Raw genomic sequence first — 14,280 nt, 5'->3', positions numbered from 1 at the left:
CCCTGGTGGCGCTCCAGCGGAACAGCGCAGGCTGCAAGGAGGGACAAAAGGACTGATGTGGAGGTGTTGGTGTTGGACTAGGGTGGACAAAGTTAAAAATAATCTCAGCAGAAGTGGGTACTGCAGATGCTGGAGATTAGAGTCAAGATAAGAGTGGTGCTGGACAAGCACAGCAGGTCAGGCAGCATCCGAGGAACAGGAAAATCGATGTTTCGGGCAAACGTCCTTCATTAGGAACCCCCCCTTGATTAAGGGCTTTTGCCCGAAACGTTGATTTTCCTGCTCCTTGGATGCTGCCTGACCTGCTGTGCTTTTCCAGCACCACTAATCTTGACTCCAAAGTTAAAAATCACACACCAGTTTATAGTCCAACAGGTATATTTGGATGTGCAAGCTTTTGGATTGAACATAGAACATAGAACATTACAGCGCAGTACAGATCCTTCAGCCCTCGATGCTGCGCCGCCCTGTCTTACTAATCTGAAGCCCATCCATCTACACTATTCCATTTACATCCATAAATCTGTCCAATGAAGACTTAAATGAACTTAAACTTGGCAAATCTACTACCATTGCAGGCAATGCATTCCATATCCGTACTACTCTCTTGAGTAAAGAAACTACCTCTGACATCTGTCTTATACCTATCTCCCCTCACTTTAAAGCTGTGTCCCCTCGTGTTTGCCTTCCCCATGCTTGGAAAAAGGCTCTCCCTGTCCACCCTATCTAACCCTCTGATTATCTTGTATGTCTCTATTAAGTCACCTCTCAACCTTCTTCTCTCTAGCGAGAACAGCCTGAAGGCCCTCGTAAGACATTCCCTCCATACCAGGCAACATCCTAGTAAATCTCCTCTGCACCCTCTCCAAAGCTTCAACATCCTTACGGTGGCACAGTGGTTAGCACTGCTGCCTCACAGCGCCAGAGATCCGGGTTCAATTCCCGCCTCAGGCGACTAACTGTGTGGAGTTTGCATGTTCTTCCCGTGTCTGCGTGGGTTTCCTCCAGGTGCTCCGGTTTCCTCCCACAGTCCCAAGATGTGCAGGTCAGGTGAATTGGTCATGCTAAATTGCCCGTAGTGTTAGGTAAGGGGTAAACGTAAGGGTATGGGTGGGTTGTGCTTCGGCGGGGCGGTGTGGACTTGTTGGGCTGAAGGGCCTGTTTCCACACTGTAAGTAATCTAATCTAATCTAATCCTTTTTATAATGCGGTGACCAGAAGTGTACACAATACTCCAAGTGTGGCCGCACCAGAGCTTTGTACAGCTGCAGCATAAGCTCCTGGTTCCGGAACTCAATCCCTCTATTAATAAAGGCCAAAACACTGTATGCCTTCTTAACAACCCTGTCAATCTGGGTGGCAACTTTCAGGGATCTGTGTACATGGTCACCGAGATCCCTCTGCTCATCCGCACTCCCTAAAATCCTACCATTAGTCCAGTACTCCGCATTCGATTACTCAGTCCAAAGTGTATCACCTCACACTTGTCCACATTAAATTCCATTTGCCACCTCTCAGCCCAGCTCTGCATCCTATCTATGTCTCTCTGCAACCAACTACATCCTTCATCACTATCCACAACTCCACCTACCTTCTTGTCGTCCGCAAATTTGCTAACCCACCCTACTATGCCCTCATCCAGGTCATTTATAAAAATGACGAACAGCAGTGGACCTAACACTGACCCTTGTGGTACGCCGCTAGTAACTGGACACCAAGATGAACATGTTCCATCAACTACAACCCTCTGTTTTCTTTCAGTAAGCCAATTACTTATCCAAACTGCTATGTCTCCCACAATCTCATTCGTCCGCATTTTGTATAATAGCCCACTGTGGGGAACCTTATCGAACGCCTTGCTGAAATCCATATACACCACATCAACCTGTTTACTCTCATCTACCTGTTTAGTCACTTTGTCAAAAAGCTCAATAAGATTCGTTAGGCACGACCTACCCTTCACAAAACCGTGCTGACTGTCCCTGATCAGATTATTCTTTTCTTGATGGTTATAAATCCTATCTCTTATAACATTTTCCAACACTTTACCAACAACTGAAGTGAGACTCACTGGTCTGTAATTACCAGCATTGTCTCTACTACCCTTTTTGAACAGGGGAACCACATTTGCTATCCTCCAGTCCTCAGGCACTATTCCTGCAGACAATGAAGATATGAAGATCAATACCAAAGGCTCGGCAATTTCTTCCCTTGCTTCCCAGAGGATGCTAGGATAGATTCCATCTGGCCCAGGGGCCTTGTCTATCTTCACATTCTGTAATAATTCCAATACCTCTTCTTTATGTACCTCAATCTCTTCTAGTCTAGATGAAAGTATCTCTGTATCTTCCTCCAACATTGTCATTTTCTATGTTGAACACTATTGAAAAATATTTATTTAGTGTTTCCCCTATCTCCTCTGCCTCCACACACAACTTCCCACTACTATCCTTGTTTGGCCATAATTTAGCTCTCGTCATTCTTTTATTCCTGACATACCTATGGAAAGCCTTAGGTTTAACCCTGATCCTATCCGCCAACAACTTCTCATATCTCCTCCTAGCTCTTCTGAGCTCTCTTTTTAGGTCTTTCTGCTTCTTTATTAGGAAGCTAGTGAGGCAGGACCATAGGACACATAATTTATAGCAAAAGATCATAGATCATGTCTGGTAAAGGGCTTATGCTCAAAACGTTGACTCTCCTGCTCCTCGGATGCTGCCTGACCTGCTGTGCTTTTCCTGTGTCACAAAAGATCATAGTGTCATACAACTGATGCAATATATTGAACAAACCTAAGTCTGTTATGAAGTTGAAGGCATATACTGTATCTTTAAGAGAGAGTGAATGCTGTTCTAAACTGAGAGCTGACAAGCACCTGTGATGGCTAGCTAGCAGTCTCAGTGTGTACTGGAAAATTGAAAATATATAACATTTGGCTGTGAAATAGATACCTGAGTTGGTTGCTGTTTTGACAACAATTGGAATTTAACCAATCAATTTACTAAAACCCAATCGAGTTTGAATTTATTGTTTTTGCTAACATTGAACCAATGAGATGATTGATGTTGAGGGTATAAAAACACAGGCATTTTGAAAGTCAAACAGAGCAACTGCCATCAAGAAAGACTGCCATTCAAAAACACTCTTATCAAAGATACCTTTGTCATATAAAACATCTTTGCAGTAAAAGGAAAAAGATGACCCAGGGAGATCGTCAGTCGCAAGAGAAAAGATACCGGAGATGACAGCCGCAGAATGGTTTTGAAATTAAGTTGATGTAATTTTAATAAGTTTTTAAAATTGAAACAGTATACAGAGGAACCTCGATTATCCGGCCTTTTTATTATCCGAATATTGGATTATCCAGCAAGATTGCAAGGTCCCAATGTCAGCTAAACTGTTATCCGGCATTCGATTATCTGGAATTTGATTAACCGAAAGAAATACTCCCCGCCTGTGTCTTTCGGATAATAGAGGTTCCTCTGTATTGTTATAGAGTTGGAGGCATATAAAAAGCAGTTAAGGGAAAGTGATGGCTTAGAGTTGTGAATAGTTGTTGTTTACTGTTTACATTTAGAGTTAAGGAATAAATTGATATTATTTTCTTTAAATAGTGGAATTTGGGAGTTCTCTGTCACTCAAACTTTAACAGGCTATGAGGGCAGCTGAGTTTTTCTTGGTGTTTGGTTTAATTAGCAGAAGGGTTCACCACAGTAACAGTTTGGGGGCTCGGGTCCGTGGTTTGGATGGTTTGACTCCGCAGAAAAGGCGAAGGACTTTTGAAATCTTTGAATTGAAAGACCTGAGTCGAGGTGGGAGGGGAGGGGGCATCATTGCGGACATTGGTTTGGGGGATATTTTTTATTACTCCCCTTTTTACTTTCCTCTCCCTCTTTCCTTTTTTTGTGGTTATTGATTTTATATGCACAGTTTTGTTGTAAAATGATAAAATTGTAATTATTTTTGATACCTGTAGGTTGGGTTTTATCTAGGGCTGCTTTTTTCTACTGATGTCCTTTTAATTTTGTATTGGGGTGGCTATATCTGTGGTTAAGATGAATGGGGGGCGGGCGGGGCATCCATTGTTAACTTTCAGAATGTAAATAACAGGTTTTCCTCATTCGTGAATTGCCTGGGGCGAGGGCATGGCCTCAGCTAGAGGGAGTTAAGATGGTAGTAAGGATTGGGAGGGGTGCCCCCTATGGGTAAGGGGGAAGGTCTCGAGCGAATTGGGGGTTATTTGGGTGTTTGCTTCAATTAGATGTCGTGTTCTTTTTAGTTGTAGCTTTTTTTTAGATTAGACTCCCTACTGTGTGGAAACAGGCCCTTCGGCCTGACAAGTCCACGCCGACCCTCCGAAGAGCAACCCACCCAGACACATTCCTCTCTGACTAATCTACCTAACACTACGGGTAATTTAGCATGGCCAATTGACCTAACCTGCACATCTTTGGACTGTGGGAGGAAACTGGAGCACCTGGAGGCAACCCACGCAGACATCAGGAGAACGTGCAAACTCCACACAGCCAGTTACCCGAGGCGGGAATTGAACCCGGGTCCCTGGTGCTGTGAGACAGCAATGTTAACCACTGAGCCACCAGTTTTTATAAGAATAGTTTTTGGATCTCATAGAATTAATATCTTTGTAACTTGTCACACCTCAGATAAGCTCCCTCTTCCTGGGAAATCACGAGCTGCCCTGAATGACCATGGCTAGTAATTTGTTCAGGTGGTGCACCTGGAATATAACAGGGAGCCATTCTCCTATTAAAAGAAAGAAGTCTTAACAAGCCTCAGGAAGGAAATGGTGGACATTGCTCTGCTGCAGGAGACACATCTAACTAATAAGGAGCAGAGCGGTTTATGACAGGGTATTTTTCTCATCCTTCAGCTCTAAGAGCAGAGGAATGGCTATACTGAAAAGAAGGAACCTCCCTTTAAACTTGAACATGGACAGTTTATCATTCTTAAAGCCCTAATACATGGAGAAGAGCATAGCGTTTTGAATGTATATTGTTCCCTAATGCACCTCTTAAATTTCTAATTGATGCAATGGCTAAATTAATGTATCTTGGGGTTTGCCGAATGATTATTGGAGGAGATTTTAATCGCCTAATAGATCCAGAGATTGACAGGATGTCAAAAGACCTGGCAGGTTCGCCCACACATTCTAAACAGTTGGTGAACATGTGCGATGAGTTGGGACTAGTGGATGTGTTAAGGTACCTCCACCCTAATCGAAGAGATTTCATGTTCTATTCCAACTCACACAAGTGCCATACTCAAATTGACATGATTTTTATACCAGAGTCTAGATTAGAGTGGTGCTGGAAAAGCACAGCAAGTCAGGCAGCGTCCGAGGAGCAGGAAAATTGACGTTTCGGGCAAAAGCCCTTCATCAGGAATGGAGGCAAGGTGCCTGCAGAGTGGAGAGATAAATGAGAGGGGAGTGTGGGTGGGGAGAAAATAGCATAGAGTACAATAGGTGAATGGGGGTGGGGATGGAGGTGATTGGTCAGAGAGGAGGGTGGGGGAAGGTAGCAAAGAGTACAATGGGTGAATGGGGGTGAGGATGAAGGTGATAGGTCAGAGAGGAGGGTGGAGTGGACAGGTGGAAAGGAAGATAGGCAGGTAGGACAGGTCATGAGGGTGTTGCTGATCTGGAAGGTTGGAGCTGGGGTGAGGTTGGGGAAGGGGAAATGAGGAAACTGGTGAAATCCACATTGCTGCCATGGGGTTGAAGTGTTCCTAGATGATTTTTATACCAACTGATGGTCTGGACAGTACATTGACCTGCAAAATTGGGAATATAGCTGTTTCTGATCATGCACCAGTATATTTAGATGTTAAAATCAAAGGTAGTGGAATAGATGCACGTCACTGGTGCATGGATCCGTTTTTTTTAGGGATAGCAAATTTGTTCAATATACTACAAGAGAGTTTGGGGCATTTTGGGATATCAATTCAGGCTCGGCTAGTAATCCAGCAATGCTTTGGGAGGCCAGTAAGGCATATTTATGAAGCCTGATCATTTCATATTCGATGACTAGAAAGAGGCAGAGGGAGGACTAACAATGGATGCTGGAGGCCCAGCTGAAGGGAGCTGAGCAAACACATTATAATAGGCCATCATTGATTAAGTTGCAGCAGGTCACAGCGCTCCAGGCTGCTCTCGACTCAATGCACACACAAGTGGCTAAAAAAGAGGTCTCCTTTGCCAAACAAAGATTGTTTGAATTTGGAAAAAATGCCTAGTCAAATAAGCCAGTAGATATCTGGCTTATTTGACTAGGAGGAAAAAAGCTTCCCAATCTATTGCATCTATTAGGGAGAAGGCTGGTACTATTACCCATGATTTGAAGAAGATCAATGTTAGGTTTAGGGAATACTTTGCAGAGCTATATCGGTTGGAGCAGGGCGAACACGGTACAGTGGGAATGCAGTCCTTTTTTTGAAAATCTGGACCTCCCCAATATAAATACGGAATAGGCTTCTCTTTTGAATGCGCCTGTAATGGTGCAGGAAGTGCAGGAAGCAATAAGGCATCTCCAGGGTGGGAAAGCACTGGGGTCAGATGCATTCCCAACTGAATTCTATAAGATATTCATAAACATGTTAGTGGAGCCACTTCTGGGGATGTACAACTATTCTTATACACAAGATTGTCTACCACCTTCTCTTAGGGAGGCTAATATCGCCCTCATTTTAAAAAAGGAAGGACCCTGAAGAATATACTTCATATAGACCAGTTTTGCTGTTGAATGTAGATTTCAAAATTTTATCCAAGATGCTGGCTCTGAGGTTGGAGAAGGTCCTGCCCCTTATCATAAAAGAAGACCAGATTGGTTTTGTTAAGGGCCGTAGCTCCTCCAACAATATTAGGAGAGTACTGAACACAGTGTAGGTATGCCAACAAAGATTGATCCCGGGTTTGGTGGTCTCCCTAGACGCAGAAAAGGCATTTGATCAAATAGAATGGCCATATCTATTTGAGGTCCTAGAGCGCTTAGGTTTGGAGGGATCCTTTACTAGATGGGTAGCAATACTGTAGAATGATCCTAAGGCAGCAGTGATTACAAACAGTATTAAAGTCAAATAATTTTAATATTGGAAGAGGTAGTCGAGAGGGGTGTACTTTGTCACTGCTGTTATTTACCTTTGCGATAGAACCGATAGCCGAAGCTCTCAGGAGGGATCTTGAAATAGTAGCGCCAAAGGTGGGAATGGGGGAGCATAAGATCACCCTATATGCTGATGAAGTCCTTTTATTTTTGGCCAATCCGGGGAGTCTGATCCAAACAATTAATTCATATGGTGGTTTCTCGGGTTACAGGATCAATTTTACAAAATCAGAAGCCAAGCCGGTAGGAGGATTAGTGGAGGTTCTGGATCAGTGGTGCTGGAAGAGCACAGCAATTCAGGCAGCATCCGAGGACAGGCAAAATCGACGTTTCGGGCAAAAGCCCTTCATCAGGAATAAAGATTAGTGGAGGTGCCTAACCTGAAGGATGGAATGCAATTCCCGTTTAGATGGTCGCCAAAAGGCTTTTTTGTATTTGGGAATTTTTAATACCCCTTCCTTCCACCAGCTATATAAAGCTAACTATGTGCAACTACTAGAGAGGATTAAACAGGATTTGCAGCGGTGGGAGGGATTACCGTTATCATGGTTAGGCCGAATAGCCCTGATTAAGATGAATGTTCTTCCTCGACTGCTGTACCCCATGAGAATGCTCCCAGTGTTGTTACCTAGACAAGTGTTACGGAGGATCAATGTTTGGGTAAGGTCTTGTATTTGGTGCCACAGTTGTCCTCTAATTAAATTCACTAAATTGTGCCTTTTGCAGGCTGAGGGAGGGGTGGATCTTCCGGATTTGAAAAGTACCAAATAAATGCTCTGTTGACATATATTGGTGACTGGGTACGGGGGAATTCAGAGTTGATTTGGCTTGATATTGAAGCCTCACAGTCGAGATGTACTTTAATTATTTTATTATTCATGGACAAGATCAAATCCGTGACCCAGCAGTGTTAAAGTGCAATTATTTTAAGTACTTGGAGGATAGTGAGGCAAGACTAGGGCAATTGGTCTAAGACTCCGCCATTTACCCCGTTGATGGGAGCCCAAGGATTTAAACCTGGGGCAATGGACTCCGGCTTTAAGGCATGGGAGAATAAGGGAATCTTCTGTCTGGGAGACTTATTTGAGGGGCAGGTCCTGACGTCATTTCGTCAGTTAAGTCAGAAATATGGATTGTCGAAGAGGGACCTTTTTCAATACTTCCAAATAAGGAACTATATACAGACTATATACATGCTCCTGGTCCAGTGTTACAAACCTGATGTAGAGGAAAGCTTACTCCGGTGTATGGGTGCTCTTGCACTCAGTACTTTATATCATTTACAGAAAGATTGTGTCCTGGGGGACATGGAAGGACTCTGTAGATCGTGGAATCAAGAGTTAGGAGAGGATACTTCATCAGAGGGATGGTAAGACATCTGGGGGAATGTAAGGAAAATCTCAGTATGTAACAGAGCGCAGGCCATGCAATTGAAGATCTTACACAGAGCTCATATGGCACCAGAGATTAGATTAGATTAGATTACTTACAGTGTGGAAACAGGCCCTTCGGCCCAACAAGTCCACACCGACCCGCCGAAGCGCAACCCACCCATTCCCCGACATTTACCCCTTACCTAACACTACGGGCAATTTAGCATGGCCAATTCACCTGACCTGCACATCTTTGGACTGTGGGAGGAAACCGGAGCACCCGGAGGAAACCCACGCAGACACGGGGAGAATGTGCAAACTCCACACAGTCAGTCGCCTGAGTCGGGAATTGAACCCAGGTCTCTGGCGCTGTGAGGCAGCAGTGCTAACCACTATGCCACCGTGCCGCCCAGCTAAGTTCAAGAGAGGAGTGTCATCAGGGTGTCACAAATGTAAAATTAGTATAGACACTCTTATACACTGTTACTGGTCCTGTTGTAAGATCCAGAGATACTGGAGTGCTATAGTAAAGGAGCTAAAGCACATCCTGGGGATTGACATTAACGTGGATCCAGTGTTTCTTCTTTTGGGGTTGCCAAATTTGCTTTCTCTGGGGGAAGACAGGAAGAGATTGTGTAACATTCTTACCCACTGTGCGAGGAAGAACACTCTGGTGAATTGGACGTCAGAAAAACCACCAGCTCTTATGGGGTGGCGTAGGCTGGTGATGGAGCATCTCCCCCAAGACCACCTCACAAATATGGTGCACCACAAAACAGAAGTTTGACAAGACCTGGCGGCCCTTTTTAAATGAAATCGACGCCGACTTATCAGCGATATTAGGGCCATGGTATAGCCGTGGGAATCCCGTGGGGTCCCAGGAGGAGGAAACTGGGGGAAAAAGAATATAGATGGTGCTCCCAGGGATGAGAGCCTCAGTGGAGGTGTGATGAGTGTGATGAGTGAGATAGAATAAAGTAGTGAGATATTATTTAAGTTATTTGAATTTAGTTTAAGTTAGTATTTATTTAATATGTTTGTAATTCAGTTTAAGTTAAGTAGATATGTTTGTTCTGGTAGAATATTAGGTCATTTATTAACAATTGTACTGTGTTATGGCTTTTTGTACTGCCTTTTTTCTGTTTTGATGGTATTTGTTGCATATAAATGTTTTGTAAAAGATTTTAAAATGTTTTCAATAAAAATATTTATATTAAAAAATTGCTAAAGAGATTCTGGGGTTTGAAGATGATTCCCAAATTTGCTGAGAAAGTTTAGAAAGACAGAAGAAGGCCATGCTTTTAAAATTTGCAAATAGGTTAGAATTAGGTCTAACCAAGAGCAAAAGGAAAGCTGAAATTGTGAGGGAGTTAGGTGTGTCAGAGAAAGAGACAAGTGCAGTAGAGTTAGAAAAACTTAAATTACAATTGAGGAAAATGGAGTTGGAAGATAAAGGGAAAGAAGAGCCATGAAAAAGAGAGAGAAAGAGACAAAGAGGGAGAGAGAAGAAAAGGAGAGAGAAAGTGAGAGTGAAGGAAGAAAGAGAGAGAGAGAGGGGGAAAAGAGAGTGAAGGTCTTAGCTGAGCAAAGGGAGAGAGAAGATAAAGGGAGGGAGAATTTGCACTTCAGAAGTTATGAATTAGTCAGGAAAGTCAAACTAACAGGATGGAGATGAAGAGAGAAGGTAGTGATATATACAAATATGTTAGTATATTGCCACATTTTGATGAGAAAGATGTTGAAGTCTTCTTTATTTCATTTGAAAAATTGCCTAGGCAGATGGAGTGATCAGAGAGCTTGTGGGCAATGCTAGTTCAGATTAAGCTGGTAGGCAGAATTAGTGAGGAATTTGCAGCACTGTCAGATAAGGGGTCAAGAGATTATGCAGATGTCAAACGGCTATTTTAACTGCTTAATACAGTTTGTTCTTGGGAACAATTTAGCAGGATCCAAGTTGGGAGTGACACCACTTGTTCTGGAGAAGCCAAAGAAAGACCAGGGAACTGAGGAGTTAAAAGAAAAATACCCTGGAATTTGTTTTCCAGACTGTGTAGTAACAAGATCCCACTATCGTAATTACAGCACAAAGCAAAAACTAAAGAGAAAGATGAAGGAGTTGAGGTTCAGTTAGCAGACACGCTGTTTGAGGTAATTGTGCAGGAAAAACCTGTACAGGCAGAGGGTCAGGCAAAGTGTTTAGTCCTGTCAGTCTATTAGCCTTTCAACAGAAAAATGAGACAATAAAAGGTATGTATGGGTGCATACTCAGAAAAGGAGTAAGAATATATTATTTTAAAGATAGAATCCTAAGACGAAAATGGAGACCGCAGCAGGTTTGTGCAGAGGGGAAATGGGGAAAGGTGCACCAGATTGTGTTGCCAGTAATATGCAGACAGGAAGTGTTACGGGTAGCACATAAATTACCAGTGGGAGGTCACCTACTGGTGACTCAGGCTAAGGTACAAAAACATTTCTATTGGCCTAGAATGCACAAGATAGTGGTTAACTTTTGCCGTACATGTCATACATGTCAAATAGTGGGTAAGCCACAGGCAGTAATAAAACCAACATCTTTATTGCCAATTTCCACATTTGAAGAACCTTTCATGTGGGTTATGGTTGATAGTGTATGCCATCTTCCGAAAACTAACAGAGGGAACCAGTACTTGTTAACCATAATGCATGTGTCTACCAGAATTTCTGGAGGCAATTCCATTACAGAGCCTTCATGCAAAAAGGGTGGTAGAGGAGCTAGTAGCTTTCTTCACAGGGTATGGGCTACCCAGAGAGGTTCAGTCAGACCAAAAGTCTAATTTTACTGCTAGGCGTATTGAGGAAGTCACGGATAGCTTAGGTATACAGCACTTTAAATCAAGTTGTACCATCCTGAATCCCTGGGAGCTTTGGAAAAGTGGCATCAGACCCTGAAGTCCATGTTAAGAGCATACTGTCAGGATTACCCGAATGTTTGGGATAAAGGTATCCCATTCGTATTGTTTGCCACTAGAAATACCCTAAATGAATCTACTCAATTTACTCCCTTTGAGTTAATAGTCGGACATGAAATTAATTAAAGAGCAATTGACAGGACTGAAGTTGGAGATCTCACACACTTGGATTATGTATCTGAGGTGAGGGAGAGATTAATTCAAGTAGGTGAGTTAACTAAACAGCACCTGAAGAGGGTACAGCATAGAATGAAGCAAGTGGCAGATAAGAACTCTAAAATTCAGATGTTTTCCCATGGCAATGACACGTTAGCATTGGTACCAGTGGTAGGAGATCCCTTCAAAGCTAGGTTTAGTGGTCCCTTTCAAATTGAGAAAAAATTAATTCAGGTAAACTATCTGGTAAAGATGCCAGATAGAAAAATAAACTGTATTGGGCATGTCGTATGAATATGTTGAAACCTTATTATAATAGAGAGAAGGAACTGGAGAAACAGGTGTTAGTTTCCCATCTGCCCCATCAAATCTAGATGTCATGAAATTTGATGTATCTCAAAATAGGTTAAACAATGAGGAGCTCCTTGAGGATTGGGCTAGGCTAGTGAACTATCTGTCTCAGGGGCAAAGACGTAGTTGAAAGGTTTGTTGCAACAGTATGAGGACATATGCAGGAATAAGATGAAGGACTAATGCATGAGGTGGAAGTTAGGAATGCTGTTCTGGTAAAACATCACCCCTACAGACTTAATCTTTTGAAAGCCACATAGGTCGAGGAGGAAATGGATGTGATGTTCAATGGAGATATCATTGAATTGAATCAGAGTGAGTGGAGTTCGCAATGATGTTAGTTCCCGATGGGATTCAACGATTTTGTGTGGACTACCGGAAGGTTAACGCCATAACAAGATTGGACTCATACCCAATACCAAGATTGGAGGACTGTATAGAGAAAGTTGGACAAGCCAGTTACATCGTAATGCTGGACTTATTGTGTGGTTATTGGTAGATACCTTTATCAGAGAAAGCGAAAGAAGTTTCTGCGTTTGTAATCCCAAATGGGCTATATCAATTCAAAGTGATGCCTTTTGGAACGAAGACCACACCAGCCACATTCCAAAGACTCATGAACGGAGTTGTGGCTGGATTAACAAACTGTGCAGTTTATCTGTATAATGTAGCGATTTTTAGCGAGTCATGGAAAGATCACATGGTACAGTTGGCAGAGCTCTTAGATTGGTTAAGAGAAGCAAAACTGGTAATAAACATAAAGAAAACAGAATTCGTGAAGGCAGAGGTGACGTTCTTGGGACATAACATCAGTCATGAAAGGTAGACCCCAAGGAAGACCAAGACGAAGGCCATCGAGGAATTTCCATGATCATCCTTAAAAAAAGAGGTGCTTTGATTTCTGGGACTTAGTGGATTCTACTGGGAAGTTTGTTCCAAACTTCAGCAGCGTGCTGGCACCACTAACAGATTTACTGAAGAAGAACACAACATTTCAGTGAACAGAACAGTGCCAGGATGCATTTGACAATTTAAAAGCGGTATTAACCATGGCAAAAGTGAGGACTGCAGATGCTGGAAACCAGAGTTTAGATCAGAGTGGTGCTGGAAAACATCGATTTTCCTGCTCCTCAGATGCTGCCTGACCTGCTGTGCTTTTCCAGCACCACTCTGTATTAACCACTGCATCAGTTTTAGCTACACCAAATTTTTTGAAACCCTTCAAAGTTGCAATCGATGCTAGAGATATAAGAGTTGGGGTTGTAATGCTACAGAAAGTTGATGGAATTGAACGGCCAATTGGCTACTTTTCAAAGAAACTCAACACCCACCAGCGAAAATACTCTACCATCAAAAAGGAATTATTGAGTTTGGTACTGGCCTTACAACATTTTAATGTTTATGTGATGAACAATGTGTTGGAGACAGTTGTGTTCACAGATCACAATCCTCTTACATCCTTGGAATGATGTAAATAATATGAGACAATTTTGTTGGAGTCTTAGGTTACGGACTTTTACTTTACAAATTGTACTTATTGTGGGTTGTAAAAATGTGATAGCAGATGCATTATCGCAGATTTAACAGGTAAAGTCTAGATAAAATTGAACAGATACCAATGTTATATATGTGTGTGCAAAAATTAGTATGAACTTAGATTAATGTCCTATGTATTTTATTGTAATGGGATTAAGAATTAGAAAAAAACCTGAAGACATGTCTTCATTAGGATGGTTCATTTTTTTCTTAAGGGGGGAGGTGTTATAAAGTTGAAGGCGTGTACTGTACCTTTAAGAGAGAGTGAAAGCTGTTTTGCACTAAGAGCTGACAAGCACGTGTGATGACTAGCTAGCAGTCTCAGAGTGTACTGGAAAGCTGAAATTATAAAACATTTGGCTGTGAAATAGATGCCTGAGTTGGTTGCTGTTTTGACAACTATTCAAATTTAACCAATCAGTTTAAATTGTGCCCCAGGATATTGAAACCCAATTGCGTTTGAATTTATTGTTTTTGCCAATATCGGACCATTGAGACAATCCAATGTTGGGGCTATTAAAAAATGGTACTTTGAAAGTCAGACAGAACAACTGCAATTGAGAAAGACAGCCATTCAAAAACACTCTCTATCAAAGGTGCCTTTTTCATATGAAACATCTTTGCAGTAAAAGAAGGGAGATGACCCAGGGAGATCTTCAGACGAAAGAAGACTGACACTGGAGATGGCAACAACTGTATGGTTTTAAAATTAAGTTGATATAACTTTAACAAGTTTTTTTAATGGAACACTCTATTGTTATTGAGTTGAAGGCAGATAATAAGCAATTAAGAGAA

Source organism: Chiloscyllium plagiosum, unplaced genomic scaffold (assembly GCF_037043375.1).
Source record: "Chiloscyllium plagiosum isolate Xiang-an unplaced genomic scaffold, Cpla_swu_hap1 HiC_scaffold_29, whole genome shotgun sequence".
NCBI classification, from domain to species: domain Eukaryota; kingdom Metazoa; phylum Chordata; class Chondrichthyes; order Orectolobiformes; family Hemiscylliidae; genus Chiloscyllium; species Chiloscyllium plagiosum.
The sequence above is the reverse complement of the archived record's forward strand: the minus strand, read 5'-3'. Positions refer to the sequence as shown.